Below are 4,690 nucleotides of genomic sequence, written 5' to 3' on the forward strand. Positions count from 1 at the left end.
CCTCGGGCACCAAATAGGATTTTCCTCTGACGAATCCGCATAAATATCTTGAACCCGAGCCAGACGTGAATCCCTAGCGAGCCATACGTGAATCCCTAGCCCGCACATGTTGGCCCAGTACCACGGGAGCTCCTATTCGCCGCTCGATGCGGCAAACAGGCGCGGTTTCGCACAGGCGGTGTCCAACTGGGCAGGCCCATGAAAATAGAGTGAACGACGCGCTGTAGCATAAAAAACTGGCATCGTCAAGGGAATTCGAACCAGAACCTCACAAAACAACTAACGTGGTTCTACTGGTCGAGTTACCAGTCAGTTACTGATACTACAGCAGCGCCAAAATTAAAGAACCGAACCACAGTGCAGATCCAAATTATATCTTGAATTTCAAATTCATTTTTTATTGAAAAAAACGAAGGGATCTACGAAATGCGAACAAATTGCTAACTTGCGAAATAAAAATTTAAAACTGGAATATTTTTGCAAATCAGGGACTTTTTTTAAACCGGAACATTTCTTGAAATTCCAAGACAGAATTTGAAAAGGCGAACGTATTTTGAAAAATGTGAAAACAAGAACATATTTTTAAATTTGTGAACAAAAAATTGAAATTGAACAATTTTGAAACTACTGCAAAAATGAAAATATGCACATTTTTTAAATTTGCAAACAAATTTTGGAAAACAGGAACATTTTATGAAATTTGTGAACAAAATTTTGAAACTTAAATTTTTTTAAATTCCTGAAAGAATGAAAACGGGCACATTTTTGAAATTTGCGGACATGGTTTGAACCGCCCAAACATTTTTTCAATTTTGTGAACAAAAAAATGAAACTAGCAATTTTGAAACTCGAAAATGAAAATGTGCACATTTTTTGAATTTTTTGATTTTTAAACACGGTCTCTTTATGAAAATGAAAATGAAAACCGCCCAAACACGGTCTCTTTATGAATTTGCAAGCAAATTTTGAAACATGAACAATTTTTGGTTTGTGAACAAAATTTAAAAAGAGGAACAATTTTTAAATTTCTAAACTTTTATGAAATTTCTGAATAAAAATTCGAAAACAGGAACATTTCCTGAAAAACGAACAAAATATGAAAATTTAACTTTTTATAAAAGTTCTGAAACATTCGTTGGAAACATAAAAAAATTCCAAAAGAAAAGAGAAAAAGGAAAAAGGAAAAAGGAATGAAAATGTGAAATAAAAATGAAAAAGTGATGTAAAATAAAACATTGGTCCAGGAACCTTATAGAAGGTTCCTCAAACCGGAAAAAACCGGCTAGAAACATCCATAGAAGGTTCTCAAAACCGGCATAGTTGGAACGCTTAACAGGCCGACCCATGCGCAACGGCTCGGTCGATAACCCTGTGGGGTACCCGCACTGTTTGCCGCAGAGAGCGGCAAATAGGGTTTTCCGAGTACCACATGCCGACTGGCTTCCGGCGACACATGGCGACGAAGACCAAGGAAGGTCTGAAGTACAAAGCTATCAGCAAACTGGCCCTGATCGACCAGCTTTTTCGCTCGCTCGTAGCCCTTTCCACCCGAGCCCGACCAAGCAGGCCCGAAATGAATACTAGCCGAGACGAGATGTAAATTTGGGCCCAAAGCAATGACCGGGCCGAGCCAGTTTTGGCCGAGTCAAGCTCAGTGGTAAGAAGAGTCCCAGCCCAACGCAGGCTCCAACTCTATAGCTAGGGCAGATAGAATGTGAGAGACGCACCGACCATAGGTGTCTTGGACCATGAGCCCCCATGTATTTGGTCTCTCCTGACGCCATCGCCACTATCTCTCAGTGAGTTTATGATGATGGCGGTGACCTCGGTGGAAAGTGCTGGAAATCCGCCACATGGTGTAGGCTATACCTATGGCTAGGAAGAGGTAAAATAAAAACCATGCAAAGAAAGTCTGGGGAGGCAACGAAACACACTAGGGTAGGCATTGAAAAAATCATACACGTCGTTTGCAATCTGTAGCATGTGCAGATCGGAAGAGTCACTAGGGCTCAACTCATCGAGAAGGGCAAGGTCCAAATCTTCCGGCAAACCCCTATCAATCACACACCTAATAGTGAGCCAATGTCGCTCAAAAAAGTGCTGACCAAGTATAGTTTAATCTACAGTCTTGTGATTGTGGATTCTTTCTGAGATTTGGCGAATAAACACGCTGCTTCGGTTAGAGCTACCATAGCTTCCTGACTGACATTTTCTACAACCGAATCTGGGCGTGGAACGGGTAGGAAATGCCTGACATCAATGTTGAGCTCAGGCAGCAGCCTCCACCGTGTTGACAGCGTACTTGTCCTTACACCCATGCTTATGTCGACTTTCTGCAAGATAGACAGTAAAACATCATCCGTCAACGCGCACAACCTATCTTCCTCCTTTGGCTGGTGCATAGAGAAATATGGATCCATCAGTTAACAAAAATAATGGGTAAAAACAAACAGTACCAAGAGACCCAAACTAGTACAAAGTTAGCCCAAAGCTCACAAAAGCATGAATTTGCACCTCATATGACTGAGTCCCCCAAATATATCACTACTCCCAGTCAAGTGTCATTCCCCTTCCAATAAACCTTCCCGCAGGGTTCTGACGACGCATTGTTCCTGATGCCATCCAAGCCGGGGCCCGATGTGAATGCGGCGGATAATTCGACGCTAGTCAAAACAAGAACTGCCCCAAACCCTTAAGAGAATTGTACTGTTAATAAGGGTTGATCCCTGCTTTCTTTGATTACGCTGTTCATCAATGAGAGCTACCCTGTTTTGATTACAATCAACTATTCATTCCGTTGGATTTCTAACACCTTATTAGCACGCTCTTGCAAAGAAAGAGAAATGGCCATCCACCGAACCACTGCATCAACGGAGAGTACAAGAAATGGACGGCAAACAGGAAAAGGCTATGTGATGGGATCATTTTGATTCTCACCGCTGCCTTCTCCGCCATGCGGGACTCCATCCCCTCGGCTCCTCATGGCGATGCAGATGTGGTGATCCCCCGACCCTCGGTGGCGCGCAGAGGCCGTCCGGCGCGGCTGCCCTCTTCCGGCGGCGGTAGATGCGGAGTTCTCGGAAGAGAATCTCGATCTGAAACCACGAGAGCTGAGCTAAGGAACATATTTTCGGCTACGTGGGCTGGCAGCCCAGCTCACAAGGTTTAGCCTCGTAGTAGGTACAGAAATAAGCAAAAAGGTCATGTAGCTTGGATTTCACAATATGTAAAATTATTATGAACCGCTCAATAAAATTGTAAAATTATTTTGAGGCCTTCAGGTCTTCACATATTTCATAAGTACACATACTTATGAATTATGGGTATTTTTTAGAGCACGCAAATTGCATACCATAGCTTTATGAAAGAGAGAATTTGCAAGTTCGACTCCCCGAGCGGAGGAATAGATAATGTTGAGGAACGTTGCAGAAAATTAAAATTTTTCCTACGGTTTCACCAAAATCCATCTATGAGTTCATCTAAGCAACGAGTCATGGGAGAGAGATTGCATCTACATACCACTTGTAGATCGCGTGCGGAAGCGTTCAAGGGAACGGGGATGATGGAGTCGTACTCGCCGTGATCCAAATCACCGATGACCAAGTGCTGAACGAACAGCACCTCCGCGTTCAACACACGTACGGAACGGACGACGTCTCCTCCTTCTTGATCCAGCAAGGGGGAAGGAGAGGTTGAGGAAGAAGGCTCCAGCAACAGCACGACGGCATGGTGTTGGTGGAGTGGCAGTACTACGACAGGGCTTCGCCAAGCGCTAACGGAGGAGGAGAGGTGTTGGGGAGGGGAGGGGCTGCGCCTTGGATCAGGTGTTCAGCCCTCCCCTCGCTCCTCTATTTATAGGGGAAGGGGAAAGGGGGCCGGCCCCCTCTAGATGAGATCTAGAGGGGGGGGGGGGGGCGGCGGCCAGGGAGGGGGCTTGCCCCCCAAGCAAAGGGGGTGCGCCCCCCTTAGGGTTCCCCCCAACCCTAGGCGCATGGGCCCAAGGGGGGGGGGGCCAGCCCTCCAGGGGCTGGTTCCCTGCCCCATGCGGCCCATGGGGCCCTCCGACAGGGGTGGCCCCTCCCGGTGGACCCCTGGAACCCTTCCGGTGGCCCCGGTACAATACCGATATGCCCCCCAAACTTTTCGGTGTCCGCATGACAACTTTCCATATATAAATCTTTACCTCCGGACCCTTCCGGAACTCCTCGTGACGTCCGGGATCTCATCCGGCACTCTGAACAACATTCGGTAATCACATACAAGTCTTCCTTATAACCCTAGCGTCACCGAACCTTAAGTGTGTAGACTCTACGGGTTCGGGAGGCATGCAGACATGACCGAGACAGCTCTCCGGTCAATAACCAACAGCGGGATCTGGATACCCATGTTGGCTCCCACATGCTCCTCGATGATTTCATCGGATGAACCACGATGTCGAGGATTCAATCAACCCCGTATACTATTCCCTTTGTCAATCGGTACGTTACATGCCCGAGACTCGATCGTCGGTATCCCAATACCTCATTCAGTCTCGTTACCGGCAAGTCACTTTAGTCGTACCGTAATGCATGATCCTGTGACCAAACACTTGGTCACTTTGAGCTCATTATGATGATGCATTACCGAGTGGGCCCAGAGATACCTCTCCGTCATAAGGAGTGACAAATCCCAGTCTCGATCCGTGTCAACC

At 46.3% G+C, this 4,690-nt stretch overlaps 1 long non-coding RNA gene across 1 annotated transcript; it reads right to left on the minus strand.

Annotated features, from left to right (window-relative positions):
- Positions 1-1,913: 1,913 nt before the first annotated feature.
- On the minus strand, positions 1,914-3,195 carry LOC123085085 (uncharacterized). The gene is made up of 2 exons (XR_006439573.1): positions 2,938-3,195; positions 1,914-2,333 (listed from the first exon to the last, which is right to left on the minus strand). It is a non-coding gene; the product is annotated as an uncharacterized lncRNA (long non-coding RNA).
- Between the last annotated feature and the right edge of the window lie 1,495 nt (positions 3,196-4,690).

The sequence above is a fragment of the Triticum aestivum genome, chromosome 1B (assembly GCF_018294505.1).
Source record: "Triticum aestivum cultivar Chinese Spring chromosome 1B, IWGSC CS RefSeq v2.1, whole genome shotgun sequence".
Taxonomy (NCBI): Eukaryota; Viridiplantae; Streptophyta; class Magnoliopsida; order Poales; family Poaceae; genus Triticum; species Triticum aestivum.